This window comes from Macrobrachium rosenbergii, chromosome 43, assembly GCF_040412425.1.
Source record: "Macrobrachium rosenbergii isolate ZJJX-2024 chromosome 43, ASM4041242v1, whole genome shotgun sequence".
Classification (NCBI taxonomy): domain Eukaryota; kingdom Metazoa; phylum Arthropoda; class Malacostraca; order Decapoda; family Palaemonidae; genus Macrobrachium; species Macrobrachium rosenbergii.
The window spans coordinates 41,034,125-41,056,987 of record NC_089783.1 but is presented as its reverse complement, the minus strand read 5'-3'; the positions used below and the strand labels follow the sequence as shown (position 1 = coordinate 41,056,987).

At 34.1% G+C, this 22,863-nt stretch overlaps 1 long non-coding RNA gene across 2 annotated transcripts in view; it reads left to right on the top strand.

Annotated features, from left to right (window-relative positions):
* LOC136828808 (uncharacterized) overlaps positions 1–22,863 on the top strand; it is an 855,933-nt gene that overhangs the window by 551,550 nt on the left and 281,520 nt on the right. For both annotated transcript variants that reach the window (XR_010850235.1, XR_010850234.1), the window contains exon 11: positions 17,745–17,890. This is a non-coding gene — a long non-coding RNA (uncharacterized lncRNA). The remainder of the gene's footprint in view (positions 1–17,744; positions 17,891–22,863) is intronic.

Here is a 22,863-nt window from a genome sequence, read left to right as displayed (position 1 = left end):
TAAAATGCACATGTAAATATGTATGTGCATACATCTACGCAGTGATACAAACACATCAAATAGTGTTGTTATGTGTATGAATGCACGTGTCGCTACGTGCGATAATATTTCGGCTCTAAAGTTTCCAGCAATGAACGAACCTTGATAAAAAAAAAATTCCCACCCGTGTCTCCTTAGGACCTTCTTTTTTCAAACCCGGGGTTTATCAACCGCATCTCATAGTCTATCTCACGCTATGCTGGAGAGCGCAATACCATGACACACTTGAGCAGATTCGAAACGTTCGTTTCCTTGCACTAACTCCTTTTGATTCTGGAAATGGGCTTTCGTGTCTCTGACTACGTTGCTGGTGAAGGCTTCACCATTACTAGGGATTGAAGGGAATGGCCATGAGACTCTCTCTCTCTCTCTCTCTCTCTCTCTCTCTCTCTCTATATATATATATATCTATATATATATATATATATATATATATATATATATATATATATATATATATATATATATATATATATATATATAATGTCTTATATTTAACTGTAATACACTCTCGCTCCTAGGGATATTTCTTTTATTAAATATAACGACCAACAACAGTTCCTGTGTTTGAGTGATGATGAAGAAAGTCATCATCATTAGCAGTTTAAGCAGCAACGTTTAAAAAAGGTTTTATAAATTTTAGAAATAATCACAGGCATTTTCTTTTACATTGTATCTCAGAAACGATAAATTAAACATTTCTGTGGATGATAGTTTGTGTTGTGTACATTAATAAATTTACTCCAACTTATTACCATATATATATATATATATTATATATATATATATATATATATATATATATATATATATATATATATATATATATATACATATGTATATATATATATATATATATATATATATATATATATATATATATATATATATATATATAATATAATATATGCATAACTCAAAGACTAATGCAATGTTTAAATGCAAATTAGCGGAAGGAAGAATGAAGCAGATGTTTTGATCTTCATTGGTTACGTTGAGTATCTCATTTCCAAATTAATTTATAAAGGAAATTTGCATTGTATATGTACTAATACGAAAGCACTGTGCACGAGAACATACGAACTGTTAAAAAAAGGCCGTTGTCACGTGATAGATCCAAAGCCTGTTGTGACAGACATAGTTACTATGAACAAATTTTTTTTTTTCCTAATGCACCTGATTTGTTGTTTAACTTGAGAATAACAAGTGTATATTTGTTTTATCCTTTAGACCCAGATTAACTTTCCTTCTTAAAATGTATTAATTTATCATTTATTTTGACACAAATGAGTCAAGTTTATACATTTCTCAGGTGATATTCATATTCCTTTCTTCCTCATTTCTCGAAGCCTCTCTCTCTCTCTCTCTCTCTCTCTCTCTCTCTCTCTCTCTCTCTCTCTCTCTCTCTCTTAGTGTCGACTTAAAGGACCTTCTTTACTTGCATGATTTCAAAGGCCCTGAAACAAAAGATTGAGCCAACTTCAATCCCAGGATAAACAAAGACGAGTATCTGGTTTTCCCCGCTGTAATTTTTTCAGATCGTCTCCCCAGGTGTCTCAATTAAAGAGGATCGTTATAAGAGTCTTGTGATCAAGATACGAAAACATCAAAGCTGTCCCTTTACGCAGTTCCCGAATCACTGCCACAATCGCCTGTCATCACACTCCTCCTCCTCCTCCTCACTCTCTCTCTCTCTCTCTCTCTCTCTCTCTCTCTCTCTCTCTCTCTCTCCATCCTTGCCTTCGCCGGTTTGATTTGCTTTCGGGAATAATCTTTGATTTCCTTTAACTTAAGTGAATGATGTTTGATTGTTTAAATTATTAAAACTTCTTTCATAAATCTGTTAATAAATTGATTGATATATTTTTGATAACGTTTTATATAACTTCATTAGTTATTTCGTCTCTCTTCATTTAACTATAACTTCCAAATAGAGCGTTGCAGCATTTCAAGGGTCACAGCATTATAATTCAACAATGTATTCTTAATTTCATAAGAAATTACTACCATAAAGAGAAGAGATTTCCATTTCAAAGTAATTAAGTCTTCCCCTACACACATGTTCCTACATTAAAACTTAACCCTTTCAGTTGGAGTTAATATTTACTTCTCTGTAAAAGAAAACTTTGTCTGTCCGCCCGCACTTTTTGTGTCCGCCCTCAGATCTTAAAAACCACTTAGGCTAGAGGGCTGCAAAATGGTATGTTGATCATCCATCCTCCAAACATCAAACATACCAAATTGCAGCCCTCTAGTCTCAGTAGGTTTTATTTTATTTAAGGTTAAAGTTAGCCATATTCGTGCCTCTGGCAACGATATAGGACAGGCCACCACCGGGCCGTGGTTAAAGGTTCATGGGCCTCGTCCCATACAGCATTATACTGAGACCGCCGAAAGCTAGATCTATTTTCGGTGGCCTTGATTATACGCTGTACAGAAAACTCGATTGTGCCGATGAAAGTTCGGCGCATTTTTTACATTTTCTTGCTTATAAACAATTTGCATGATGCATTTTATTGGTTTGATGTCTATTAAAAATACTTTTAGTGTTCTCTCTCTCTCTCTCTCTCTCTCTCTCTCTCTCTCTCTCTCTCTCTCTCTCTCTCTCTCTCTCTCTCTCTTTCCTCTTCAGTCCATTACAATAAAGAGCAAAGTTACGAATTTTTACCTTATGCATGTGGTTCTCTTTCTATCCACGTGCGCCCTTGATTTGTGGAACCTAAGGGGCCATGATGGTTTCATTAAGGTCATGTTTTGTAGTTCTGATACTTTTAGGACTCAGTTAGACATCTGATACCTGAGGCAGTTTTCGTCTGCACTGCAATATCCCCCGTTGCTCTGTCTTCCTCCTGGTTACATGAACTTTGCTTGTATCCCAGTTTCATAGAAAATGGGCGAAGTTTGACGATACTTAGTTTATACTTTGCGTATATTTTGACTGTTGCAAACAACTGTCACTTTACGTTGAGCAAGAAAGTTGATACTGGAGAGTCTATGATCAGGCATTTCGCCAAGATCATTAGGTCCTTCGAGAAAATAAGGACAGATAACGTAATATATTGAACTCCCTTGGAAAAGAAGGTCAGACAACATTTAAGTTTGAGAAATGCCAAATTGTTGTCAATTGGATAGACTGCAGAAACCTCATACTAATAACTAATCTTTTTAATCGTCTTTCATCAAGAAGCGAGCTAAATTGTTTATATAAATAGGCTTCGGCAGCTTGTGACGATTATGATAACAATCGGACACCATTCACCAATACCATCATTGGTTGAAAATACCGAGGCATTTAGTAAATACCATCTTAGATGCACTTGGAGGAAGAGCCCGTGTTTAGCACATGACTTGCTTAATCTATAATTTGATTAGCGACCAGTTTGGGTGAGGATGAGAAACTGAAGGGAAATAGGGGAATGGGAAATGGGGAGGATGAAATGGAAGAGAAGAGGTATGGGATTAAGGATGGGATGATATATATGGAAGGGTGGGGAATAATAATGAGAGTATTTATTTTCAAATCGAAAGGCTTTTTTCTTCACAAAACTTCGAAAGCTTGTTTATTTTGCTTCGAATTTCAAGAATTCTACAAGAACGAATATAACCCGTTCTTAAAGCATGCTTTAACTGTTACAGTTACAAATCACACTATGCTCTTCAGCAAAGTAGGTACCGGTAAGCAGCTAAGGAAATCAGTGAGAGTTGAAAGAAAGAAAAAAAATTAAATTATTATCACCGACACAAAGATCACCTTAGTCACGCCAAATTGCTTGTTTACTATTTTAATATATGGATGTAAACAGCCTTATAGAATAGCAGTTTTGACGAGAATTTTAATGATGTAATATTTCTGACATTAAAAAAAGTTTTCTTGGTTTCATTTATTTTAGAACTTGGCATTAAATTTACCTCCCTCGTACCCTAACACTCGAGATCAAAAAGAACTGACAATGACAGGGTAATGGGATCTAAATTGGCTCCAAATGTCGAAACCATCTGTCGTTCAAACAGAAACCCTTAGTTAACCCTTCAGCAATCCTCCCCTACGCACTCGGCATCAGTTGGTAGGTAAATAACTTTCAATACTTCTTAGTAAATGATAATTGGATAATTGTTACGTATTTATGCCGTCTTTACTTTTCTAATAAAGGAGGGAATGGAAAATGAAGTGACAGCACTGATAGCCATATAAACATAATCAAAACAGCTCTAAAACAATAATGATTTTTATTTAACTACTTCAGTGCTTGCTATGTAGGTTTGCTCGGAACCGCTGATTATAGATGCACATCCAAGCAAAGTTAGTGTTAGTCATTATTTCCTGTAATCTTTATTTATATTAGAGCTGAGTGTTGTGTGTAAACTGCATAACTTGTCAGAAATACCATAAATACAACATTGATGAATTTCAATCTGAAATCCTCTCTCACGCAGATCATCCGGATTTTGGACGATTAATCCTTTAAGTTAAGGGAACAGTTATTTCTACAAAAAACAACAACTTTTCGAAATAAAAATATAAAAGTATATTTCTCGGCTATGCAGAATATGCTTGCTTGATTTTAGTAAATTTGTGACATATAGTGCGGTACAAAATCGCCACTGAATCCAACTCGGGCACTCTCGTGCATGCATGCCAAAGAAGAGAGAGAGAGAGAGAGAAAGAGAGAGAGAGAGAGAGAGAGAGAGAGAGAGAGAGAGATAGAGAGAGAGAGAGAGAGTGAGTTTGTTTCTACTAATCACCTGTACACTCTTCATTTCGGCTTTCTGCTTAATCTTAATATTAATGCAGTTGCAGCAAAACAATAAGGGCTAAGCAATATATTATTGTAAGAGCCGTCAAATGAAATAAGGGAGTGCAGAGATAACTGATTAAGCCCAAAATAGAAAAAAAATTTAGCGGCATAAGAAAGTATGAATAGGTCAATAAAGGAAAAGTGAGGGAGAAATGAAGTAGATGCGACAATTGAATGATTGGGATAAATTAAGCTGAATTTTAGAAGGAGAATTGGTTGTTGTAGGTAATGATGATAATATAGACATAAAAATGCTCCAATCAGTGAACATATACAAAAACCAAACATTTAAATGTAAGTATCCTGCTCAAAGAAAATATAATCTTTTGATAAAGGGAATGACTATTTTGAGAGGAAGTTGATCAATTTAATGACTGAGTAGGAATATATTTGGCGTCTCAGCTAAAAGGGGGAGGTCGTTAAACGGATATGAAAAACAAGTAAAGCGCAGTGATAACCGGGTAAATGAACTATGAGGAAATTGAGAAATTATTTAATTTCTGACTGATTATCAACTTTTATGCTGTCATTAATCTATGACAGGTGTTTGTCTGACACAACGGGTTTCATGAGCACATAAATAGTTGTTTCATAGAAACAGCTATTTATGTGCACTAAAAGATAAAAAGGACAAAATATCTCGTGTGGATTTCAGTTTTTCTGTTTTCGTACGTATTTATGAACAAAGAAGTCTTTTGATCAACGTGATGGTGATTCGTATTACGCCGACACTTGAGAATTCATGACCTACCTGCTATGCTGTCTACCAGAAGACTAAAAGACTAGATTTATTTTTACTTGTTAGTGATGCTTTCTCTGAAATTATATATATATATATATATATATATATATATATATATATATATATATATATATATATATATATATATATATATACATATATATATATATATATATATATATATATATACACTTATACATATATGTACATATATATGCACATTATATATATATATATATATATATATATATATATATATATATATATAATATATATATTATATAATATATATTCTATATTATATATATATATAATAATATAATATAATTTCGTTTTAAATAAAAATGCATATATATATATATATATATATATATATATATATATATATATATACTTTTCTAATTTGTTTTAAAGCTACTTTTTCTAATGGTATTAATTACGAAGGACCTCTTTCCATATAAAGTCAAATGAATTATTGAAGCATATACAGCCAAGAAATAAAAAGCCAAAGCGAAAAAAAACACGATGAATAGAAAATAATATATGGAAAGTCGCACCTCAGCAAGAATTAACCGCCCCACTGAACAAGGATTCAGTGACTCGCTTGATTCCTTTTCAAAAGGTTTACCGTCAAATTCTCTGCAGTGTTAGTGGAATAATTAAAGGCGGTTCCAGTCTCATTTGAGAAAGTTGAATTTCCACTTCTGTTCAGATACATGCTTTTTATTATAAAGGAAAATGCGTAAATGAGGCATTTTCATTTCCACAACGAATTTCTTATTAAGTTGCAGCGAAGGTAATGAAATGAGGGCAGAAGTCTCTCTCTCTCTCTCTCTCTCTCTCTCTCTCTCTCTCTCTCTCTCTCTCTCTCTCTCTCTCTCTCTCTCTCTCTCGGTTTGCCTTTTCTATATATCTACTCCTCTTCTTGTCTTTGTGCAATATGTCGTTATATCGGTGGTTCTTTCTTCAAAAATATCCTGTGTGTCATGTACCGAGGATACAGCATAAAACCCAAAGTAATTGGAATACGTCCAACTTTACTTTTCTTTCAACGCAAACTTGTGAATTGGAAGGTCCCTGTTGCTTGACATCCCCGCTGAAGAATTTAGAGGAATTTCTTTTCAGAGTTAATTTCTATGGCGTATATTAATGTTTTCTTTTCATTAACTGAATATATATATTATTAGATAAACTATTAATCCTTTGTCCTGATAATTTGTCAATTTATTTTGTATGGCTGTAAAAATGTTAGTGTTCAATTTACGTATTGTTCGGTACAGTACGACTATTTTTATGTCTACATCTTTGGAGGAAGGAGAGAATTAAACAAATATTCCTGGAAAAAATTAATGTTTTATTTTTGTCTTACTGTACCTAGAAAGTCATAACATTCAACTATGCTGCTGACGATAAAAGACAGAAGTTTAAATTGGGGATTACACTGCCACTCTAAAACTCTTTGAGTGGAATCCACCCATTTCAACGGGTACTATTTTACATAAAAAAAAACACATTCCCAGTATACAGCAACACATTTGAAGCCCTAGATCAAACTGATCCGGTAAATGACTGGCAAATCGCACTTTCAGTATTTTGTCGTCCAGAATTTTCATTTTCTAGTATATACAATAAATGTCAGGGGTCTTGCGCATCGTCCTGAAATTAAGCTTAAGCCACCGCAACAAATCATGAATTCTATTCGCCTGCGGTGGGTGAAGCAAGACTTCGAAAACAGTTAAAAGCAATCTGCGATATTCGTTTTGTTTCTTGCGGGAGAAGAGAGAGAGAGAGAGAGAGAGAGAGAGAGAGAGAGAGAGAGAGAGAGAGAGAGAGAGAGAGAGGCTCGCTTTATCTTTTAACAACGACATTTATTCTGCATTCAGATTGGCTCAAGTCTTTTTATTTATTGATATTTTAGTCTTACTTTTATTTTCTCACTCGTCAAACAGTCATCGTTGAGTTGTGAACATTAATAACTATATTCATATTGCAGCCAACAGTAAAGAAATGATCGATTCTGTCATTTCCATTATTAACTAATTAACGAGGAGGTGAACATAAACGCATAGAGTATCTGAAGCACGCTTTATTTAAATAACATTCCTTAACCATTGTGTGATTTTCTCATTAAATGTTAAGCGCATAAGAAAGAATTATGTACTGAGATGTAATATAAAAAATTTCTTGCTTGTGAGCATCTAATCAAATTCACAGACTGATATTTGTCTAAGTTGTTAAACTTTGTAAATATCTTATTATCAGTGAAATTCACAAACTTTATCCGTCAACGGAATTATAGCCATTTAGTTAATAAGAATAAGTCATGTTTCCCCCTTTAGGATGAAAGTAAGACACTTCATGTGTGTAAGCATCCATTGCATTTTTGCTATAAAATCGAGAACAAGCAAAATATTGCTGAAAGAAACAGAATTGCAAATAAATACAAATTAGGTATAAATGATAAATATTCTGTAACTAAATTCCCTTCAGAAACAATTCAAACCGTTATACCTCCCTTAGATAGCTCAGTGGTCAAAAGTCACCATTCATCGTCGTTTCTAAGCCGAGCAGCGGTTCGAATCCCACTCATCAATTATAATTCCCCTTGGTTGTACGTTATTCCTGAAGCATGGTGAACTGGATATTAAATGATGTTTGTCGCTTTATATATGTGTATACACACACACACACACACACACACACACACACACACACACATATATATATATATATATATATATATATATATATATATATATATATATATATATACATATATATGTATATATATACATATATGTATATATATACATATATATGTATATACGTATATATATATATATATATATATATATATATATATATATATATATATATATATATATATATATATATATATATATATATATATATATATATATATATATATATATATAAATTGAATTTTCGAGGCATTTGTATTTGCATGCAAATGTTCGATTAGTTTTTTTTTTTTGTTTGAAAGCAATCTGTATACATTACAACGGAATATGCTACACGTGTAAAGATGTATTTTGGTTTCCTCTTAGTTGATGTGTGAGTTACTCGTGTTCGTTTGAGTCCCAGTGCTAAATCTTTAACAAGCGTCATGTATTTTTATCCAAACTGCCTTAGGCCCCAAATGCCTTTCCTAATAGAATTCTTGGAGTGGCAGTGAAATACTCGTGTTTTCATAAACAGCTCTTGTAATATAAAGGGAAGATGATTTTGAGAGAGGCGCAGTGGTTTTTAATCAAGACAGAAAATGAATAACAAATGAACAAAAGCATGTAGGAGAGAAAGTTAAATTATTTTGTGTGATTCATTTTTATTGATTGGAAGACTGTGAGCCCAGATTTTACTCATTCATACATAAACGTCTTCAATGCATTATTTGATTTGCTTTAGACAAGAAAATTCTAGTTTAAGATAAAAAAAAAAAGAGCTAGTGCGTTCGCTTTGATATTCATTAACATATTCTGTGTAAGTCTTCTTAATTGAATAAAAGGGTACCCTACTTCATTGTGTAAATGCCATGTATTATTTCCCTACGCCTTTTGAATAAACCAAGCATTTTTTTTATTCCATGAAACGTTTAGGAAGATTTCCAGCAAAGTTATTTGATGGGTTAATATAAATTGTTATAAAACTCATACAACCATGCGACCTGTGATAACCCTCCCTTTGCTTAATTGTACAAGTAAATAAACAGCTTACCTACCATATAACACTTATTTCTAAATTTTTTATCATAAATTCTAAATTGTAGCACTTGATCCTGATCATCACTGACAACCCATTCTCTATTACTGTGAAGTATTCGCAGAAAAGGTCTTCCTCCTTTAGTTCTATTTTGGGTAATCCTTCATTTTGCAGCTTCTGTCCATATTTATCTCCTTTTTTTTCCTCTTCGAACACCTTTCGCGGCTCTGTGACTTGTCCAGCATCTACTATTAAAGGATTTTTTCAAACTGTCAGTCGAGAAAAAATAAAAAAAAATACTTTTATCTATTTCCCGAGGTAATGGCACCCTTTTCCAAGTTTTCATTTGACTTTTCCCCCGAGGAGTTCTTGTAACTTTCACTTCTTCTAAGTCATCTGCTTGGGATATGAAGCTCAATAAAACCAGTCCATGGCGTGATAGCCTAAATTTCATCAATCATCAATAAAATCTCTTCGTCTCTTTCCCTGTGGAGAGACATGAATTATTCTCATCTCCTTAAACTAATTTAACTTTTATGTAGCGAAATCTTGACAATTCCAACAAGCATGGGAAAAATAACAAATAACTGAATAATCAGACAATTCCTAATAATGATTTTTTAGTATTATCAAGAACACAAACTCATCCGCCTGGTGAAGAACTGTACCCTATAGTTCTCATTTGTGTCCTTTTCTGGTCAGACGATTATAATACTCGTAGTTTACTTTTTTCCCTGTATTATCGCCTAGGGGTTTGAGTCGTCCTCTTTTATGATAGAGAGCACGTTTGGGGAATTTGCACCCCGTTTTGATTGCTACAGGATTTTTCAAACACGATTCCTGTTATCGGCAGTTCTTATTCCAAAATTAGATTCCTTAAGCAATTTGACGTTTCTAATCCATCAAATCTGTTTAGTTTTAAGGAACGACAATTCAAAGTCTAAGTAATCACTGACATATTCTACCAAGAATTAGATTTCCAAAAGGGTTGTGTTAGTTTTCATGTAGTTCATAGGAAGTCTTTGATCATGTTTAGAGAGTATACTGATGTATAAGGATTCATTAAAAATTAAATTCAGTATAAAATTCTTAAGAAATTTTTCAGACCATTCTTTGTAAAATATATTCATAAAGGGAGGAATTGTGATGCTGTTCACTGGTGTGGTGAAACGTAAATTTTTTTATTCATAAAAGAAAATGCTGCAGCCTAAGATGAATTAAATAACCCCAAAAAAATTATTTCCGAAACAAAAAAACTGTAGTGACAAAAAAAAAACTTACTGCCCAACTTGTTTTTAGGTCGAGTGAGTCAGGCCTAGACAACAACGTATGAGCCACAGAGGAAATATCACGTGCAGAGAGTAAAAATATACGAGACATTTTGTTCAGGTAAATACGTGACCACTGCCTTTACATGTTTCGTTAAAGGGGAAGAAATTCTCACATGCTGTTTTTTTGTATTTGTGAGTGCTGGGGAGAGAGAGAGAGAGAGAGAGAGAGAGAGAGAGATGTGTGTGTATATATAGACAGTAGAGAGTATATGTGTATATATATATATATATATATATATATATATATATATATATATATATATATATATATATATATATATATATGGATATATACATATATATATATATATATATATATATATATATATATATATATATATATATATATATATATATATGTATATATCTAAGTATATATAAACAATAGTAATGAGCCGTTATAATAATTTTAATGTTTTTTATTTTAGGAAGAAATGTAACGATCAACATGAACTTCCGTTTTGCGCATTTGTGGATAATTTGATCTATAATCTATCTAAAGGTCCAAGGTTAGGCAGTGATGTTGATATCCTTGAACTCTCAACTGAATGTTGATTAGGTTCCCGTTCCATGCAGATAGCTTAAGAATGCAATTGCATTAACTGGTTGTCTCTCATAATTAAACCGGTAAACGGAAATGAGGATAGAACTAATTAGTAATTCTGATAGTCGAAATTAAAGTTTGTCTCTCAGCTTCAAGGTCAGAGTCTGGCTGAATCTGAATAAACAGGAAATAGTGCATTGGCTGTCCACAGACCAAACTAAAATGACTGACTGACAGTCGCAAAATACGTTATAAAATTTATCGAAATACAACATAACATTTGCTGGTGATATCGAAAGGAATTTTAATTGTCGTTTATTTTCTTGTAAAATGGCTAACTTACTTGTATTTGTTTCTGTGCGCACATTAATGCGTGCACCCATTTTATTATTATAACATGTCTCCTCCCTCATTCTAATTCATTCCCACATAACGTGGAATATCAGGCATTTATTCTTTCACCGATTCCCAAAGTCTGCTGACACAGTAAGTGATATCCCTCTGCTGTTCAGCATTTGTTAACTCACCAATTTTCCTTTCCCAGTCGTGGTTACCTAAATACTCAAACACTTTTTTGTCTCAGTGAACGCCCTTAACATCCGGCTTTCTCTCTCTAAATTGAATACTGGAATGTTCAAGATCAAAGAATCTAAACTGAATACTGGAATGTTCAAGATCAAAGAATCTAAACTGAATACTGGAATGTTCAAGATCTAAACAATAGAATGTTCAAGATCAAAGAATCTAAATTGAATACTGGAATGTTCAAGATCAAAGAATCTAAATTGAATACTGGAATGTTCAAGATCAAAGAATCTAAATTGAATACTGGAATGTTCAAGATCAAAGAATCTAAATTGAATACTGGAATGTTCAAGATCAAAGAATCTAAATTGAATACTGGAAAAATCAAAGAATCTAAATTGAATACTGGAATGTTCAAGATCAAAGAATCTAAATTGAATACTGGAATGTTCAAGATGAATCTTATTTCAAGATCTTTTCTAAATTTTACTGGAATGCTCAAAATCAAAGAATCTAAATTGAATACTGGAATGCTCAAAGTCAAAGAATTCAGTGCTTATTTCCTCTTTTGCTTGTTTTACGCGCGCAGATACCGACACGTAAACACACACACACACACACACACACACACACACACATACAAAGCCGTAGCTGTAAGGTAAAGAGCGCTCGCGATTGATGGGACCAAGTACATTTTCAGACCATCTGGCACTAGTCTGGCCAGCTACAAATGGGTACCGGCATCTGGTGGGTAAAAAGCTCTGTAAGAGTGGTAACCTTATTCCTGAAGAGATTTGCTGCGTAAGCCGGAAGGCTGAACCCTCTGGCACCACTCCACCTAAAACGCAAAAAAGGGAGTATGTTTAAAAGCTATATCATGTTTATTTTGTGTCCATATAATTATTTAACCTCCTTGTAAAACTACAGTCCAAAGGTACACTGAACTCTGGTAGTGACATTCCCTCTCAAACCTCTTATTTTCGATGTTTTGTTACGCAAGTATATATAAAACCCATAGGATTCAGGAAAACAGAAATTAAAATTTGGTGTTACTCTTCATTGGTAATACTTGAAACACATTAAAATACAACATCCAAACCATAATAATTCTACTATCAAAAGTCTCAAACTACAGGAGAAAGGGAGTTTCACATGTGGTACGAAAACTCCATTCGCGATTTTTCAGCTCCTCAGAGAATTTCAATAGCTGGTTTTGGAAGTTCTCGTGTCGCTTCCATTGAAGTTTTAGGAATTCACTTTAACTTCTGATTCTCGTTCATATTCATTTTTCCGTTTTTTTTCCTTCCGTCAGCATTATCCTTTAATTCTTTCTCTTTCTATATAATACCACGGTTCAATTCCTGTTTTATCTTTTTTGGTGTACATGAGGATAGGAAAGTATTGCATTTTCTGGGCCTTAACGTTCTAGAGTAAGTCACCTGAGTATGTTTACATTCATTAACTTTAGAGGCGTGCTTCCTGTTACGGTGATATCCTTATAATGTTATTACCTGTTTTATTTATTTTTTATGTATTTCGTTCGTTGTTTGAAATACATGTTAGTCATTATATTAATATATTTACGTTAAACATTTTTTACCTGGAAAAAACTTTTGAATATTTTTTTATTTGCTTCGGTTTATTCGCAAAATCTACTTCCCTCCATCTTTCAGTAACCCTCACAAGAAACCCCACCCAACCCCCACACAACCTGCAACCAACCTCCACTATCACCCTCTAACTCCAAGAAACGGTATCGGAGAAATTATTATTTCGCCGAGACCGTAAGGTGTCTTCTGTTTATATATAAAATCTGTTAATAAATAAAGTATACTCGCACAGCACATACCAGTTTTAAAGGAATTCTTTGATGCGGTTTCTGCTCTTAATATAATAGCATGCTGAAAGCTGACACAAAATGTGTCGGGTTATATGACTGGATTTCCCCAGTACTTCCACTCCCCCTAACTCGACGTGAGCCCTACCAGCATTAGAAAATGACAGTTCCCTTGATTAAAATAAATAAATAAATAAAAATCTGATGCATTTTAAGACCTGTCTATTTGGAGGTGAAATTTTCTTCATGTGGTTCAATATCTAACAAGTCCTTTACCGATACTTTTACGCAAAATTTTACAATCTGGAAATTGTAGTGCTCTTGAATCTACGAACTCTTCTTATGTTGAATCTTTTGAGCGTATGCACTTACCTAAGGAGGAATATAGTGACACTTCAGAGCTACCTCTGTGAGGATTACGAATTTTCTGAGTTGATTATATTTTGAAGATATGTGCTTTTTATAAAAGGATTAAGCCTTGGGACTTTGAAACATACCAGAAAAGTTATTAATATTCACATGCATCTTTTCCCTGACGAAAATATTCACGGTTTGACCATGCTATGGTTACGACATTCTGCTAGTAGTCTTTACCAGCTCAAACTTTCACTGCTTCTGTTAAACTGACGCTATTTACCTTTTATTAAAAACATAATTTTCAGACTTGTCCAAAAACAGGTATTTTTTATAGCAGAATTTTAAATGAAACTGTTTACCATTACGGAGACTGTATAGTTTTAGGAAGCTTGGGTCCTTTTCTTAGTCATATCGGCTTCATTAAAATTCAATATTATGGCAAGAAAAATGCTTGTTCACTGATTTCCATCTGCATGAAAACAGGGTAACGTAAATCCTAAAAGCATTTTCAGAGAAGATATATATTCAGTAAGGGAACATACATCAGGGAGCAGAAGCCAATCACTGGGAAAGAGCACGAAGCACCAATCTTGGTTTTGCTACCTGAATGCAAAAATGGAGGGAAGAAAGATAAGTTGGTATGCAAAATGAAAATCTTTAGGGTTAGCAGCTGGGGAAAGAGATAGGCTATTAGCGGGGAGGGATGAGTGTTACAGGCACCAAAAAATGTATTGAGGAGGGAGAGAGAGAGAGAGTATAGTTGTTTTAATAAAAGAATTTAAGACAATAGAAATAAACCAACCATGCAATCCGTATTTCGTTCAGTTTTTAACATTCCATTTGTCAGTTGCCACGGTAACACTAATAATCTGGATGTCATATATATTGATCTCAAAGCTCACCGTTGCCGAAAATCTGTTCAAAATTTACTCAGTTAACAACCCCTTCAATCGTGTAGCAAGATAATTCTATTTTGCTCTGCATGTAAATGGAGTGCTGGTCGAAATCCCTTGAAAGGTCATAAGAATTAGCGACTTTAAATCAAGGAGCAAGAATATGTTATAAATCGTGTAGTCAGCAACAGCTCATTTGGTCGAAAATCCCACAAGAAACATTGGGATTTACGTTATTTTGAATAGTGCAGCATAGTCTTCCACCGTGGTCACTCTTCTGTCGAGTTGCGTTGTAACTAAAAGTTTGTCCTGAACATTCTAATCATCTTTTTTTTTAATGCAGGTCTTAAGCCAGCTTGGACTTCGAATCTTAAGCTCGTAAATATCAGTTAACGGTCTAAATTTGAGGAAAGCACTGTATGGGGAAGAGAAAAACTGGAAGATTATTTTGCTCTGATTATTATCCTCTGTGAAGTGGAATCCATACCAAGTCTAAAGGAGTTAGGGACGATTAGGCCGTATCATTTTCGGCCGTGAACCTGTTAGGCCGTCACAGCTACTTTAGGCCACATGAAGTTCAGGCCGTAAGACATAGCGGAAGCTCCTTGGGACGCCGTGTTTAGTACTAGCCCCTCGGGGATCAAAGTATTATACAGTATACACCCATTTCGGCCGTTTGCCAGTTTGGATGTTACGGCTAGACTTACGGCTGAAACGACCAGGACCAGTCTAAAGTACCTGTTTTTAAAGTGCCCAGGACTGAAATCTCTGTAGTCAGGTGTGTTGAACGCTATAACACGCGCTCCATGAGCATTCATACTCGTACACGCACTTGTATTAGCAATTACTACTGTTTTTGGGTACAAGAATCCATCCAGTTGAAGAATTACGTTCATAAATTGTTGGGATCAGTTACCTGATGTCACCTAGATAGAACACCACCATAATCCACCAGTTGTTTTAATCGTTTTTTTATTATCAGAATCATTGTTCTAGAATGATTGACATTTACCAAAGACGATGGGATTTAGAGATAGTAACGAATTCCTGACAGGAATGGTAACGAATTTCTGACAGGAACAAGTATACTTGGAATTGAATGGAATATAACATTTTTGCCTAAGGCCAGGCACTGGGACCTATGAGGTCATTCAGCGCTGAAAGGGATATTGAAAGTAAAAAGGGTTTTAAAGGTGTAGAAAACCTCGCAGTTGCACCATGATACAGTTGTTAGGAGAGAGCGGATAGTAAGACGGAAGAAAGATAATATGAAAGGGGGTACAGTAAAGTGAATGGAAAGGGTTGCTCTGACTGCACTACACCCCTACAGGGAGCAAGTACACTTGATCTAGTCATCTGATTGTCATAGTGATTGCATACCAGTAATTAGCTTCTAATTTATGAACATCCTCACTTTGTTCCTTCAGTTAATTACTGGTTCGAGTTCATTCCCGCGGCCGGCTGATGAAGAGTTAATTTATTTCTTATACTCCCGCTATCCGTACTTCCAATTGGTTCTTACAGTTTGCAGAACAGAGACTGGATATGTTGGACAAAGGGATCTTTAGGAATTAAATATGTACGGCAGTTAAGAGACAGCCAGGCAGAAATGGGGTGGAATTCGTAAAAACATTTAAGGTCTTTCAAATTTTCTAGAAAAAACTTAAAACTTCCTTTATATGTTCCTTAAAATGTAAGTTATTTATTATTCTCTTTTTAACAAGTAGACAGTAAACATAATGCACCAAAGAATGTTCATTCTTTTGTTCTGGAATTAATCGATGAAACTTACCTTATGGTATAATAAGTCAATTTTATCAGAGAACCCAGAACTCAGAAAACGCAGAATCAAACAATTAGCGTTAAAGCGCCAAAAGATCTTTTAAAGTGCCCCCTAAAAAAAGGGACGTCGTTTTCTTTCTCCTGAATCGCCCAAGATCAAAGCAAGGTGACTCGACGATCCTTGCTGGTAACGGCAACTGATTTTTCAGCAAGTAGAAACTATGTATCGACTCAGTCTTGGTGCCGGGATCGACGGTTTATAAAAAATAGTACTGTGTTTTTCGACGGCGAAACGGTGCGGCGAGCCGACTACCCCCTTTTGCCTGAGAAGGCAATATTATTGTACCGGGTGAACTTGCGCTGGAGCTCTGTAAGTGGTCTACGTGAAGATTTGGCGAGTCTCCCAGGCTCTGCAGATGTAAGCTTCTTTGTGGTTACGGTTATGGTCGCATCAACATGAAACAATTTCGTGACTTCAGTTATTATTTTATTTTCCCCTCACGGGTATGATGAAAGTGTATATATATTTTTGGATTTTCGTGACATTATTTAATAGTTTATTTCCCGTAATCATAATAATTCACGAGCCTTGTTATTAATGTAATGGCTTTTTATAACGGGTTGATTTTGGTTTTCGTATCTCGATTTAAGTTTTCCCAGTTGCACTTTAAAATTTTAGCTTGATATTATTGAAACCAGTTTGAATGTCATATGTTTTCCTTATCATTTTGCTATACAGAGAATTTTAACAGGTGTGACTATCATTAAGGTACTGCTATTCGTGGACAGCAATGAGTACTTGTCGTTTTGATATGTTTATTTTAGGTTTTAATCGATATTCTGCAACCCATTATCATGTAGGATAACCTCTTGTTCGTCCATTTTTCACACCTAGGTTATAAAATCTAATTGGCCATAGGTCTATTTCTCTGCTACAAATTTGATATTTTTTCAGGATTAGATCTCTGATGCATTGCTCATTTTAGTATTCAATCTATAATTCGATCTGAAATTAGAATGTGCATGTTAGGTTCTTGGGTAACTTTTGTGTTAAGTTTAAGCATTAATTTTTTTTAAGATTTGAATCTTGTAAAAGATTGGACAGGGCTATAGTAGGCTATATAATTTATTAAAGAAAATCCAAATACTTCTCTAATGAAAATATAATCCACTTTCAGGTTTTTGTGAAATCAAGACCACTTTCTGAAGCAAACTACGCTAGTGAGAATAAACTTACGTCAAAATTCGTGAGCCTTGATACCCTGTCTCAAGCTACACAAAAATGGGGTTCTTTTCTTCCCTGGTTTGGGTTACTGAGAATCAGGTGTGTTATGTGGCTATGTTTAAACTAACCATTTTTTTTATGCTGTTTAAACCAGCCCAACTTTTTTTTTTTTTTTTTACCTCCACTCCTACAGCCTTATAGGTCTTCGGACCTATGGGCAGGTGCTTGGGAGGTTCAGCCGGTTAATTAAGTTTTCCTTTCAGGTGGTAAGTGTGACAATCTATTTTTAGAAGTAAACGTACCTTGACCTTAGACTTAAAGTAACGTGACTGCTTATATTCATCGCTAATTAAAGAATTTGTCAAAATTCTTACGTTTTAGGTAAAGACCTTTCATTATAAATATTAGTTTGCATATGATGTTTGGCAGTTAGATCAAACAAGCTTAAAGTTATCTTGTAGACGGTAAATTTGCTATTTTAATTACTTTTCCTATGAAAATATTAATTTCCAAAGTTCAGCAGTAATTTTGTTTTACCTTTGTATCTGTACTAATAAACCTTAAGGACGTTAACTTTAAAAAAAAAAAATATTAAGGTTCTGGCATTGTATGCCTTTAAACATTTAAGTTTTAACGTAATTATCTTCTTTAGACAGAACTCTTTGTTTTGACATTTCAATCTTGACCTAGCGTAAAGCATAGCTTCCATTTCTTCGTATTTCAAAATAAAGTACTTTTGTTGCCAATTCAAAGCTGATAGCTTTGTGACATTCATGCCACTTATACAATAAGCAAGCCTATATTTTCACTATGCAACAGACAGTCCTATGGTTAGTTATGGTTTTCGTACGTTTAACAGACCCGTTCTAATAATATCGGTCAGTGCACCTCACGCTGTGCATTGTATGCATTACCTAAGGCTCTCTTTGCAGCGTCCCTTCGGTCCCTACCTGCAAGCCCTTTCGTTCCTTTTACTGTGCCTCCATTCATATTCATTCTTCCATCTTACTTTCCAGCCTCTTCTAACAATGGTTCATAGTGCAACTGCGAGGTTTTCCTCCTGTTACACTTTTTAAACCTCTTAACAATTTCCTTTTAGCGCTGAATGACCTAATAGGTACCAGCGCTTGGCCCTCGACCTAAGTTGTATATTCTAGTTATCTATACCAATAATAATAAAATAAAATCTCTGTTTAAATAACTAATGCCAGATCATTCTGTGGCTTGGTTAACAACCCTGGCAAACTGGCATTTTGTAATTTTGCTCGTTAGCTCTTAAGTCTTGACTTTAACCTTTTATATACGGTCGTTCCCTCGATCACTCCACTTGTTAGCCCTTTTTGGGTATTTCTGGTCTCTAGTTTTCCCAGCCTTTCTTTTGATCTTTTTTTGCTCTTGTCAGGAAATGTAAGTGGTTGGTCTGCATTGGAGTAAACTGGATTTATTGTGAAGGTTCGGTTACAAGTTAAAACCTTATTTTGCTGACTTTATGAGAATATGTATTATAACTGCTGTTATTTCTGCCGCAGTTGTTTTGCCTTACAGGATTGTTTACTGGATCAGCGTTTTTTAAGATTAGTCAAACTTTTTTCAAGATTAGTCCAACAATACATCTGTTCGTTTTTGCTCCAGTAGTCTTTAAATGAGGTGAGACTGAGTCTAGCGATACTGATGTACTTCATTTTACGCCGTAAGTTGTCACACGTTGTTTCGAAGGTGTAATTAGTTATGAAACTTCAGTAAATTATGTTAATTGATGTATTAATGTTCGTCCCTTCACCAATAATAGAAATTGCTTACTGGTATTTTTTCTTGCCATAAATTAGGCATCGAAATATTTTATGTTGTCTACCTGGACCAGGTGGAAATTTTGAAATCCCAAAGGTTTTGCATTATTGAGCAAATATAAAGTGAATTACTGAAACTTAAAACCAGACGTTAAAAGATATGCACTATCAGTTGCTGGTATATTTAAGGGAATAGTTGTTCTTACTTTTAATACTTGACATCACTATTGATTAGTTTTTATAACTCGGGATAAACCTGTTCACTTCTGACATTTTGTTGAATATCATAAAGGTTTAAGTTAAATGACTGATTCATTTTTTGTCTGGAAGGTATCATTGTAAGCAATTCAAACTTTGTTGTATTGACTGTTTAAATGAGGCTAAAAACATAGCTTACATATCTTTAGGGTTAATATTGGTAGTTAGCAGAACTGTTATTATGAAAAGTTGAATACTTCAGACTTTGTAGTTGCCCATTTAAATTGAAAGTTTTTTTTTTTACTAATAGAACTGTCGACATGTGGTATTTGTTTGAAATGCACGCTATATAAAGGAAAATATGGCTTATATATATATATATATATATATATATATATATAATATATATATATATATAATATATATATATATATATATATATATATATATATATAAAATATAGATGATATATATAGTATATATATATACAGTATAAAACAGATGATTCTCAGTATATAACAGATGATTATTCTCACAACGTACACGCTGACACTGATCCTTAAAGCAAAGGGGAATTTTTGAGACAGGGTAGTCTTTGATTTTAATGGAACCAAAATGGTTCCGTAGATTGTATATACGTTAAATTAAATTTCTCTCTCTCTCTCTCTCTCTCTCTCTCTCTCTCTCTCTCTCTCTCTCTCTCTCTCTCTCTCTCTCTCTCTCTCTCTCTCTCTCTGTGTGTGTGTGTGTATTTTTTAAAGTAGTTTGCTACTCTCATGATGACATAGGTTTTGGGTGCCAATAAACGGAAAAGTCTTCTGATGTAAGTCTTCATTACTTTTACTACGTTGGTGGTATACTGTGTTCATCAGGAGGTTGAATTGTTACAGAGACTCTCTATTAAATTATCGATAAAATCTTAGTGTATTTTTCTAAATTTGGGCTCAATAATATAAGCATACGGTGTTCAGAATCACGGGAGAATCACGCAGTATTTAATGGATTAAAAAATAACTGGTGAAAGATAACATCTTTTTCGACCCATAAATAACAAAACTCATCAACAGAAAGGAACTGAGGACAGTTTACATGGCAGAAAAGAAACCTTCATATCGAACTAATTTAATCTAACCTAGCATATCTTAACAAAGACACCCAGAATATCCTCTCTATGGAAATACATTCCATACAAAGAATAATCGTCTAAAAATGGTAATCAGTTATAGATGATTCACTCTGGAAACAAATCTTTCAAAGTATTTTTAACCGTGAACGATTTCCATGACGGTTGTATTCTCAGTCTTATTATAAGCAACTACAATGTCCAGCTATAGATTAGTCTCTATGATCATCAAGGATGAGCCCCTGAATATTTAAAGTAAAAAGGGAGTTTAAATTAGTGAACTACCATTGAGTGCCACACTTAATTTGGCTGGAGGGCTTCGCCTGCCCTAGACCCCCCGGCTGACCTATCGTAGGGAGTTATAACCCACAAAAACAGTATTTGTTTACATGCCTTGGTCATTTGTCACAGAACTCAATTTACTCCTGACACCAATATAATAGACTTAAGGTATGAGCCATTAGATCATGATGAAAGACAAAAAATGGATAGGTATTGAAGACGATACACGCACATGTTAAGATTAGCAATTTCACTCATGGATTTTGAAGTATGAAGCATTAACTATAGATCAGCTTTTATTCAATGCTGAATTATCGTGGATTATGAAAATATACGAAGTTAAGTGTAGTTTTTGGCCGGTAATACTCAATTTTACCTGCTTATGGGTAACACGATCTTAAAATGAAAATAGGAAGATGTATGATTACAGAGAGTTGGATGAACAGGTTAATAATGGAACCAAATAAAGAAAAAAATAGAATATACATTAATAATGGTTATAAAGTAAGCTTAAATGCCTTAATAAGAAAGTACATAAAGTTAACATGCAAGTGTACATAGTAGAAAGCTGTGAACGCAAGGTTACTAATTGATGCTCGTCTAAATATTTCATCAAATATTAAATTAGTGAAAACTGGGCTCTGTTAATGAAGAAATGTTGCCTCCAAACAGAAATATATACTTAAATTGGACAAGTTAAAAACACTCGTAAATAACTGGGTGATCAGAAAACAGATTACTGTAACAGTTTCTATGAGCTGTTAAATAGTTTCCAAAAACAGTTACCGGACTCATTTAATTTAAAACGTACGTTTACTAGCATGACCCTTCTTTTTGAACTACTATTTGTTGTTTGTAACTATTTTATGTCATTGAACATGGATAGCTGGGGTTTTTTGCAGAACACTTGGCAGATACACGACACCCACTGGAAATGAACTGATAGAACTTTTGTAAGTAGTGAACTAAGGTTTAATATCATACCCAAAACAGTGCATTTGAGAGAGAGAAAGAGAGAGAGGTGGGGGAGATTTCAATAAAAGAGAGTGCACTAGGGTATGGGTTAGATTGCAGTGAATAGGGTTCTTTGTGTGAAGGTAATAACAGCAGAGTGGAACCGAAGACCTTATGCTAATTCAATTACTCTTTTGAAAATGCATACTTCTGACATCAGTAAATTAATTTTTTATGAATATTGCTGAGGGATGACCATCTGAGTAAAAGTATTTCTGCAGTGTTACACAACAATTTGCTAAGGAGCACGCAGACTGTATAAATCCCGTGTGGTGGAATGATTCCATGATTGGAGAATTACTCAGATGAACAGTTATTCCATGAAGAAGTATACTTTATAAATACGGCATTGTAAGGATCTCCCTTACTGTATCAAAGGCCATTATAATAATTACGTTATAATCTAAATTCACATTGTTCTATTTTTAATAAGTTTGCTGTATAAAGCCAGAAAGATACAAATAATATTTGTGTCCGAAATCATTGTTTTTATGGAATTAGCTTACAAAAGTACCAGTGACAACAATTGCCTTGTATTCATATTATGTTATGATTGCATGTTAATCATGTAAAATGGGCTCCTTTTTAATGCCGTAATTATCTTGATAGCATGGGCCATTTGTTACCACATAATCTTCCGTCATCTGACCTCCTCCTCTCTGAGATAT